Here is a 10,923-nt window from a genome sequence, read left to right as displayed (position 1 = left end):
TCTTAAGCTGAAGAGCTGAGGGACAACGCCCAGGCCCAGAGTTCAGGCCCCATGACCGACCGACTGAAAAACAAAACAAAACAAAACAACCCCCCAAAAATTGAGGGTACCAAAGTCAGCCTGAGCAGGAAAGTTCATGCAACTCCTATCTCCAATTAATCTCCAAAAAGCTGAAACTGGAATTGTGACTCAAGTACTAGAGTGTTAGCCTTGTGCAAAAAAGCTTACAACCACCACCTAAACCCAGCTTTCAAGTTCCAGGATAGGTGTGCACAGGACAAGTAAGCATGCGTGCGCGCATGTGCGCGCACACACACACACCACACACTACATCACCAAGAATCAGAATCCCTTAGCACCAAAAATTGTTTTCATCTTTTTAAATTTTGAACAGGTGGCATCATATAGATAATATTCTTCAGTGTCTGGCTTCCTTGTTAGTGAGATTATCTGATTTTATAACGTGTGGCAGTAGTAAGTTTTCATTGCTATAAGTTATTCCATGGCATGGATATTCCACAATTTGTATTCATCCATTCTAAATGACAATGGATCCTTTTTTTTTTTCTTGGTCTGGATTTTTCTTTTGTAAGGAATGGTGATAATTTTTTTTTGAAGTAGAATTACTGAATCCTCTGTTCTATATGTGTTTGACTTTACTAAGTATTGCCAAACAATACTCTGGTTTCTCTTTAGACCATATAAATCTTTTACCTTTTACCAAGTATTGCCAAATCAAAGTGGTTGTAGCCAGAGCCATTGTGTGGAAGCTATGTTTCTTTATGTGATAAACAGAATAAGAAGTCCTCAAGATGTACCTGTCCTAATTTGGAGAGTCTGTTAATAGATTACCTCAGGAGGCAAAAGGGACCTTGCAGCCACATTATCTTGAGATGAAGATAGAATCCAGAGTTATACTTGTAGGCCCAGTGTAAGTACAAAAATCCTGAAAAGCAGGGGAAAGAAGAAAAGAGTAAGAGGGAGCTGTGACTATGGAAGAATGATCAAGACACAGTGTTGTTAGCTTTGAAGACAAAGGGAGGAGTGGGGATGTCTCTTGAAGTGAAAAGGCAAGAAAGTAGATTCATCCCCAGAATCTCCAAGAAGAAAGACACATTATGACAACTTGACTTTAGCCCAGTGAAGACTTATGTCTGATTTCTAACCCACAGCACTGTAATAAATGTGAGTTGTAATAAATTGTTGTTGTTACCTAATTGATAGAAAATTTATAAGATTCCACAGCCTCACAATATTTTGGATTATCTCAGTTTTACATCTTTTGTTATTCTGGTAGACGTTTTATAACACCTAATATTATGGTTTTAATATATATCTCCTTAATGAAAAGGAAGGACAATTGCATTTTTAAATTATTTTCTTTTTTATAAATTTTAATTTTTTGTGAACATACTGCATAGAGGGGTTACAATTACATGGGCAAGATAATGAGTACATTTCTTATCAAGCATTTCAGCCTCCTCCTTTGTTTACCCTTCACATCCCTTCCCAGCCTCCCCCCCCCCCCCCCCCCCCCTCCCCCCCCCGCCGGCACCAAAGTTGTAAAGTTCGTTTTCGACATGACAACTTGTACTTCTCATTGTTGCAACGGGTCTACCTGTATCCTTAAACGACGTTTTTTTAAATTATTTTCTTATGCCATGGAGTTATGTGGTATGTTGACATTTTCTTTTGTGAACTACTAGCTCATATATATTACTCATTTCCACTGGATTGACATTTCCTTAATGATTGTCCTTTTCTTTTTGTGCTTCTTTGCATACTCAATTTAAATATTTTTTAGACACTTGTGGTTCTCTTTCTTAATATGGAATGTTTGGGTAATAGAACTCTTCTTTTTTCTTTCCTTAGTTAGGTATGTGCTCTATCACCAATCTACATTCCCATCCCAGAACTTTTAATATCTGATTTAGTTTTTTCATATCTTTTGAAGAATCCATTCCCTACCAAGGCCAAGATGATATTTCCCTGTTACTTGTGAAGATTTTCTGTTACGTCTTTTGTGATCATAACTCATTTCATTTGGAATTGGAATATGGAGATAGGGATCAAAAAAATTTTTTTTGTTCTTAAATAGCACCCAAATTGGCCAGCATTAGCTTTTTCCTGTCTCTCCAGTGCTACTTTGTCTCTACATTGCCATTGTTTTCATAAAGAAAGTATAAATGTATGTGTAGGCCTGTTCCTGGACTTTTTTGTCTGTCATTTATTTGCTTACATTGACTGAGACACTGTGCAATTATTGTAGATTTAAAGTAAGTCTATACATTCAATAAGGTAAATCCAACCACTTTGTTTTTCTTTAAGATTTGATTATTGCTGCTTTGGTCTTTTGTATTTCAACATATACTTTTAGTATAACATAGTTGATATTTACACATACAAAAAACGAGCTCAAATTCTGGTAAAAAGTGAATTTAAACCCTTCTTCTCCTTCTCCAGGAAAACACCAAATGGTGGATGATGCCAGTGCAGCAGGAGGGCCCAGAGGTCCTGGGGCCCCCGGCTTGGGAGGCCATGGTCCTTCCCTGGAGGCTTCAGTACAGCCTCCGGGGTCGAAGTCGTGGCTGTGGTAAAGGCCAGGGTCGCAGCTGCAGGGCTCATGGAGGCAAGGCCGATGGCAAGGAATGGATCCCCTGGTTAAGGACATGAAGATCAAGTCTTGGGAGGATCTATATTTCCTCCCTGCCCATCAAGGAGTCTGAGATTGTTGACTTCTTCCTGGGGGTGCCACTCAAGGATGAGGTATTGAAGATTATGCCGGTGTAGAAGCAGACTCGATCTGGCCAGTGCACCAGGTTCAAGGCATTTGTAGCCATTGGCGACTACAATGGCCATGTTGGTCTGGGTTAAGTGCTCCAAGGAGGTTGCCACTGCCATCCCAGGTGCCATCATCTTGGCCAAGTTCTCCAATGTCCCTGTGTGGGGAGGTTACTGGGGGAACAAGATTGGCAAGCCTCACACTGTCCTGTGCAAAGTGACAGGCCGCAGCGCTTCTGTGCTGGTGTACCTCATCCCCGTCCCCAGAGGCACTAGGATTGTGTCAGTTCCTGTCCCCAAGAAGCTGCTGCTGATGGCTGGCATTGATGACTGCTGCACCTCAGCCAGGGGCTGTACTGCTACCTTGGCCAAAGCCACCTTTGATGCCATCTCTAAAACCTACAGTTACCTGACCCCTAACCTCTGGAAAGAGACTGTATTCATCAAATCTCCTTATCAGGAATTCACTGACCATCTTGTGAAAACCTACACCAGAGTCTCCATGCAGAGGACCCAGGCTCCAGCTGTGGCTACACATAGAATTTTACACGAAAATAATAAAGTGAATCAAACCTGAAAAAAAGAAGTGAATTAAACCATAAATCAATTGGGAGGACAATTAACATCTTTTAAAATTGAGTTGTCTCAGGGCCTGTAGCCTTGCTACTTTACATTTTATATAAGAATCCAATAAACAATTTCTCCCACAATATTTTGTGTAATTCTAAGTTCTACATATCTTAGATTCAGTTACATTTAACTTTTTTCAGTGCTATCATAAAAAGCACTACTATTTAAAATTCTAGTGCTGGAAATGTGGCTTAGTGGTAGAGTGCTTGCCTAGCATGCATGAAGCTCTGGGTTTGATTCCTTAGTACCATATACACACAAAAAGCCAGAAGTGGTCCTGTGGCTCAAGTGGTAGAGTGCTAGCCTTAAGCAAAAGCAGCTCAGGGACAGTGCCCAGACCCTGAATTCAAGCCCCAGGACTGCCCCCCGCCTCCCCAATTCTATTTATAATTATTGGGTACTAATTTGCTAAAGTTTTATTTTTTAAGACAACCATAAAGATTTATTGTAGGAAGATGATCAGAGCTCCTGCTAGACAGGAGGGGTCCCAAGGGAAGGCATTGCCTGGGATGTAGTGTGCAGGAGTTCATAAGGTGACTCTAGAAGATAGCTTCTCACTATCATTGGCCAGCCCATGGGCCTCAGAGCAATCCCCAGATCCAATCAGAGGCTGGCATGAGCTCTCCATTTGTGTTTCAGACCCTCTTATTGGCCATTCTGGCTTACACCTCTGGGGTCCAATCAGCTCATTCTTCATGTGTAGGTCTCCCAGGGGTAATGGACCATGTCAAGATGCCCAGGAAGGACCCTCAATGTGTAACTGCTTGAGGCCATGGAATCTCTATGGAGGAGGACCTTTGCTTTGATTGCCCACCCAGGCACATTTTCTGCTCTCACTCCTGTTAGCTGACATGAAGTCATTCTGGCCACCTACATTCCAGTGGCCAAGGTTCTGCCTGGCTGTCTGTGTCTCAAGGTTGCCCTGGCCTGGCTCCTAACGCTAACCCCGCCTCCCCACAGTCCCTCATCTTCTTGCAGGCTCTTTCCCCCACCCCAGCCACCTCAGTTTAAAGGAAGTTGCTGTTCTGTCCTGATGGAGCCAGCCTGCCAGTCTTTCTGGCATTAAACTTTTCCTTCTCTCTTGAACGTGTGTGGGACAGGGACTGGGATATCTAACAACTCATATTATATATATATATATACATATGTAAAATACCTGGATCATCTGAAGTTTCTTGGTGTATCACTTTTTTAATGGTATAAAATAACTTTTATTTACATAATTTATATCTATAGAACATAACTGCTTTCTTTAGAACTAGAAAATTTACAAATGACAGATATTGCTCCTTTTGTCAAAGCTGTCTTCAAACAAGATAATACACATGGTCACTACTTAATATGGTGGTAAAAGATAGATACTAATGTTTTCATCTGTGCATCAACATTTATCAACAACCATAGACTTTTAAACCATTATGTTGGTCATTTGCTAAGATTTAAGTGTTCAGGAGGAAAAGACAAGAGAAGATAAAGACTTTAAATCACATCTCTTTTAAGATTTATAAATTATTTGCAACATCAATCAGACTTAACAGATCTTTCTACTCTGAAAGGTAAATACACTGATTAAGGTTCTCTTTCTCCCAAGATCTGTTATAACAATAGGAAAATCTGCTGACTAATTGATTCTACAACAGTGTATTCTGTATACAGTAAGAAATTACATCTTCCAGAAAATTGGTTTACTGTTTATGAACAAGTAACAGATGTAAACGAAGATAAAAAATAAATACTAAAAAGGGATAATAGTTCAGTCATAGCAACCAATATTCCACTATATTCCATTAACACTACTTACATAACTAATAAGAACATGACATTTTAAAGAATTTTACAAAAACAAGGTATTAAAATAGCAAGGTAATTTACTATCATAATTTTTGTGACACAAGTCACATGAGAGAAATATGTAACTTCCACTTGGATTCACTTCTTACACTCTTCATTGAGCTCTGATTTATTTGATCAGTCTCCACTAGTGTGAAATTCTTGCTTTCATCTCTCCTGATTCCACCGACTAAATAAATCTAACCAAGACTGGGTGCTAGTAGCTCATGCCTATAATACCAGCTACTCTAGAGGCTGAGATCCAAGGATCTTGGTTTGAAACCAGCCAGAGCAGAAAAGTTCCTGAGATTTTAATCTCCAATTAGCCAACAAAAAGCAAGAAGTAGAGTTGTGGCTCAAGTGAAAGAGTGCCAGTCTTGAGGAAAAAAAGCTAAGAGATGGTGTCCAGGCTTTGAGATCAAGCCCCAGGACCAGCACCACCAGCACCACCAGCACAATGAACCAGGAGTCTGACCTGGTGTTGCATGCCTGTAATCCTAGCACATACTGGGTACTGATGCAAATTTTATCTTTTCTGTGGTTATGATTATCTAACTCAGTGCCTGTCAGGTACTCTACCACTTAAGCCATCTGTGTATTTATGTATCCATCTATTATCCATCCATCCATGCATACATCCAACCACCTAACCATCTAATTAACATCAGGGGTTGAACTCAAGGTCTCACACTTGTTCAGTTAGCTCACTTAGATGGAATCCTTCTATTTGAACCATGCCTTGAGCCTGACTTATTGCTGGTTATTCTGGAGATGGGGTAAAGTTGAACTTTTCTACCCAAGGTGCTTTTGAACTGTAATCTACTAAATCTCGGCCTCCTGAACAGATAAGATTGCAGTTGTGAGCCACTAGTGTCTGGCTTAGTTTGTTTTTCAGACAATCTTACTCCAACTTTGTCCACTTTGATACCACTTTCACAGTGGTATCAGACCACTGTCTTTTCACCTCTGTCTCCTGAGTAGCTGGGATTGTAGAAATGTACTACTACTCCTAGCCTAAATTTATTTCTTGACTTAAATACTGTATATGTTGGTTTTTGTCTTTTACACATACATAATTATGTCATTTGTGAGAGTAACTTTGAGAGGCATGTTTGATGTAGGAAAATGTGAATAAATTAGAACTCACATTCATTGCTCATGGGAATGTAAAAACTGTGCATTGCTTTGAATTATAGTTGGCAGTTCCTCAAAGTATCATGGAGTTACCATATGACCAAGCATTCCCATTTTTTGGTATCTATCCAAGAGAAATGACGCATACATCTACACAAAAAGCTTTTTAGATATTTATTATTCATAACAACTAATATGTGAGAACAAATTTCTATCAATCCAAATTTCTATCAGCCAAAAGTGGGTAGGTAAAATAAAATATAGCCATATAATAGAGCATTATTTATCAATAAAAAAGGGAAATACTGAACATGCTAAAACGTATGTGACCCTTGAAAATATATATGCTAAGAAGCCAATCATTAAAGAACATACATTATTTGAATCTATTTGCATAGCATACTCAGAACAGGCTAAGTAATAAAGATAGAAAACAGACCGATAATTGCTTTGGACTAGGGTTGTGTGGGGTGGCAGTGGTGACTGATTGCTAATTCAGGCCAATTCTCTTATCTGTATGTAAGCGCTCACTAGTTTTAACTAGGGTTTTTCCATTTTTCTTTTTTTGTGTGCACACATGTGCTCATGTACATGAGCTGCTACTGGGACTTGAACTGAGGGCCTTGGTCCTATCCTTGAGCTTTTTTGCTCAAGGCTAGTATGCTACCACTTGAGTCACAGCTCTATTTCCTGATTTTTTACTAGTTAATTGGAGATAGTCTCATAAACTTTCTTGCCTGGCCTAGCTTTGAATCATGATCCTCAAATCTCAGCCTCCTGTGTAGCTAGGAATGCAGGTGTGAGCCACTAGCTATCCTACAGAAAGCTGGTGCTCTACCCCTGGAATCAGAATTCTACCTTACAGATTTTCCTGCCAGGCTGGCTTGAATCTGTAATCTTCAGATGTCAGGATTACAGGCATAAACCAATGGTGCCCTGGTTTAAATAGAGCTTTTACGTGTATTGGGAAATGGTCTCAAATGTGATTGTACAACTCTTGTGAACATTCGAAAAACTATTGAATTGTGCACTGGAGTAAATTTTATGGCAAATGAACTATATTTCAATAAATTTATTTTGTAACATACACAAATATTAAACTGTGAAGCTTAAAAAAGAAGGCAAAGTGATATTCGTTTTTTTGAGTAAAATCTGTGAGTACTTTTGGTGATTTTATTTAATACAGTTTTCTGGATTTCTCAGGAAAATGCATTTTTATCACTGAAAGGCCAGAGATGTGTAAATATTGTAAAGATATAGAATCTTCCCAATGCTCCACATAACAAGAATAAAATAAGTCTCTTACAGAGGACTCTACTGGCAGGGCAGACTTTATGGCTTCAGAAAGGAATGAAGTGGCAATAAACAGTGGCCAAGCACTTTGTCCACATTTTCTGTATTTACAAATGCTCTGTATTTTCACAGAATTGTTACAAGTAAAATGTTACACAAGATCTTTTTTTTTTAACTTTTTTTTTTGTGTGCCAGTAGCAGGGCTTGAACTCTGGGCCTCTCACTCTTGCTTAGCTCTCCCTACCCAAACCCTCAGGGCTGCTACTTTATCCTGTGAGCCATTTCTCCAATTCTGGCTTTTGTTGTAGTAATTAATTGGAGGAAAGTCTTATTTTTTACTCTTAGATTTGCCTGTCCAGTCTAGCTTCAAATAAGGATCCTCAGATCTCAGCTTCCTGAGTAGTTAGGATTACAGGTGTGAGTCACTGGTGCCCAGCTGTTTTTACTTGAATAAGCTTTCAGGTTGTGAATATCTTGGGTAGGATTTTTGGTTAGAAGCAGAGTAAAAGGGTGATGATTTTATTCTTTTAATTGGAAACAGTACCTAATTACTAATTAGGCCCAGGATGATTAGTGATGACCTTGGTGGAGTTGAAGATGACCCTATGTGAGGTAGGCAGCTCTCTTTGACACCAGAGAGGGTGGCTCAATGACAATTTGATGGAAAAGTAAACAAAATTGATTATATACAAATTCTACCATTCTGAAGAGAATCAGTATTTTAGTATTTTAATTCTAACTCCCCTGTTTTCTGTTGAGCCACTAAGACTTGATTAAGGTAGCTTTTAATGGAATTGGCAACGAGGAGATTGTACAAACACGTCAAGGTGATTCACAGGGAGATTAGATCTGGAAAGGACTTTTAGGAAAGCCTAGAAGCTGTGTGAGCATCTCAGACACTGGCCAAGTGGAGAAGAAAGCAGTGTGGAAGGAATGATGAAAAAGAGGAGGGAAGAAAAAGGCAATTTGCCTGCTCATTACTGTCTGGGCATGAGTCACTGTCTCGATTACATTCCTCAGCCACTGGCATCAGGATCAAATTGACTCTACCATTTGAATTCAGAAAGGTAAGTATTTCTTCAGCACACAGTCTACAATGCACCTTGGCAGGTTCTCTTGCAGTGGCTTCATGCTTCCTAAGCAAGTGCTCTATTGTTAAGCAGTATCTCTATACCTTTTTTTTTTTTCTTGGGTCGGTTGTGGGGCTTGATCTCTGGGCTTGGGCACTATCCCTCAGCTCTTCAGCTCAAGGCGAGTGCTCCAGCTCTTGAGCCACAGCACCACTTCCGGTTTTCTGAGTGGTTTATTGGAGATAAGAGTTTCAAGGACTTTCCTGCCTCGGCTGGCTTTGAACTGTGATCCTCAGATCTCATCTTCCTAACTAGCTAGGATTACAGGCGTGAGACACAGGCACCTGGCTCTATACCTTTTTATGCAAGTTATTTTTGAGATAGGGTCTCCCTTCCTGCTGGGGGTGTACTCCTGAGCCATGGTCTGTCTATTTTAGACTTCCAATCACAGCTGGGATAACATGCTTACACTACTATGCCTAGCTTCTTTCCCTTGAGTCTCACATATTTTTCTGCTTGGGCTAGCCTCAAATCCTGTCCCAGTCTCAGTTTCCCAAAGATTCCAATATGAGCCACTAGTACCTGAAATTCACAATTAAAAAAAAAAGTGTAGACAAAAGACTTTTTAGACTACCTCCTCTGTAGCTGGGATTATACCACTACCACACCCTATGCCACTCAAGTATTTTAATAGGATTTTGACTATTTTTTCGTTTCAGGATTTTTATTACGTACAAAAAGGTCTGCCTTTTATATATATGTTCAATTCTAGGAATGGCCATTCTGAAAACAGTTCAATCACTGACAATAATTAATGGGATAATGTCATGTAAATGCATAGTATCAGATGCGTTTCCTGTTTTTATTGTTGCAATTTATTTCTCCTTACTTGAGTGAAGAGCTAATTAATTTCCAAGCCTCATTTTTCATTCGGAGAACTTTCATAAGTTCAAGCCTTCATATTCATATAATTCGATGGTATTTTTTTAAAAAACGACTTGTGACACTTTCTTCACAGATTTCAGTAGCAAAGCTAGATAACAATTTGGAACTACTACTTTGCTCTGACCATTAGATAAAAACAGTCTCTAGTATCCACAAGATACATGAGAAGCGAAATTGGGGTATATGAATAGAACAATGATAACTATTTTGTTTAAATATAGTTTCTATAAGGTGAGAATAAAATGTATTTTGTGTAGATAAAACCATTTACCTTGACAAAGTAGATAGTACAAGAAAATTAACTGTAAAATCACCATTATCTACCAAGAAAAATCACGCAGATCGTTAGGATTAGGGCCTCATGCCCTATCTGTAAAATTCTAGCTACTCAGGAGGCTGAAATCTGAGGATCAAGGTTCAAAACCAGTCCAGTGAGTGAAGTCCATGAAACTCTTATGTCCAATTAACCATCAAAAAGCCCAACATGGAGCTGTGGCTCACGTGGTAGCTAGCTAGCCTTGAGCAAATAAGCCAAGGCAGCATGCCCAGGCGGAGTTTAAAGATCCAGCCCTCCCACCTTCCCCAAATTCTGTGGTACAAACTTCGGTGGAGGAAACTGCTGCCAAAATTACTGAACAGAGAGAAGAAAGAAAAAGAGGGCAAAGGCAAACCCTAGGCGCACCACTTTCCAGCAGGCTCGTCCTTAGCTATCAGTTGGGCTCGCCAGGGGTCTAACCTGGTCCTTCGCCTTGCCGGGCGGGCGCCTCTCGCTCAGCGAGCGCGGAGGGCAGAGCCGGCCTGACACGAGTCGCGACGCAGGTCCGGAGGAACCGGCCAGACTTCGTCACTCCACCACCGCCTGGCTCGACCCAGGGCTTTGTTCGCCTCCGCTCGGCGCGGCTAGGGAGGGCGGAGGCGGCGCTTCCTCTCTCCGAAGGCGGGAGCTCCGGCCGCCGTCCGCTGGCGACGCCCGAGCAGGTCTGGGAGGGGCGCGAGCGGCGAGCGGAGCGCGGCCCAGCAGGCGGCAGCCGCCCGGACGGTGGGCGAGGCCGGTGACCCAATAGAGGCGCAGGCCGCGGGGGACCCCACCCGGCCAGGTTCCGGCAGTCGCCGCTGGTCTGGGCGGGCCAGCTCGCGAGCCTGGGCCGTACACTCGGCAACAGGGCAGCTCTGGCCGAGGGTGTGGACGCGCTGCGGGGCCAGGCGCAGAAGGCGGAAGGTGGGCGCGGCGGGCGTCCCG

At 41.3% G+C, this 10,923-nt stretch overlaps 1 protein-coding gene and 1 pseudogene across 2 annotated transcripts in view; both read left to right on the top strand.

The window, feature by feature from the left end:
- Positions 1-2,474: 2,474 nt before the first annotated feature.
- LOC106001290 lies at positions 2,475-3,358 on the top strand (annotated as a pseudogene).
- Positions 3,359-10,712: 7,354 nt separating this feature from the next.
- Ppp4r1 (protein phosphatase 4, regulatory subunit 1) overlaps positions 10,713-10,923 on the top strand; it is a 67,246-nt gene continuing 67,035 nt past the window's right edge. Inside the window, exon 1 of one of the 2 annotated variants that reach the window (XM_013036395.1) lies at positions 10,713-10,722. The gene's annotated coding sequence lies outside the window, so the exon portion shown is untranslated. The other variant, XM_013036396.1, reaches the window with a different exon arrangement.

This window comes from Dipodomys ordii, unplaced genomic scaffold (genome assembly GCF_000151885.1).
Source record: "Dipodomys ordii isolate 6190 unplaced genomic scaffold, Dord_2.0 Scaffold283, whole genome shotgun sequence".
Classification (NCBI taxonomy): Eukaryota; Metazoa; Chordata; class Mammalia; order Rodentia; family Heteromyidae; genus Dipodomys; species Dipodomys ordii.
Note: the sequence above shows the minus strand (reverse complement) of the source record. Positions and strands in the feature narration are given on the sequence as shown.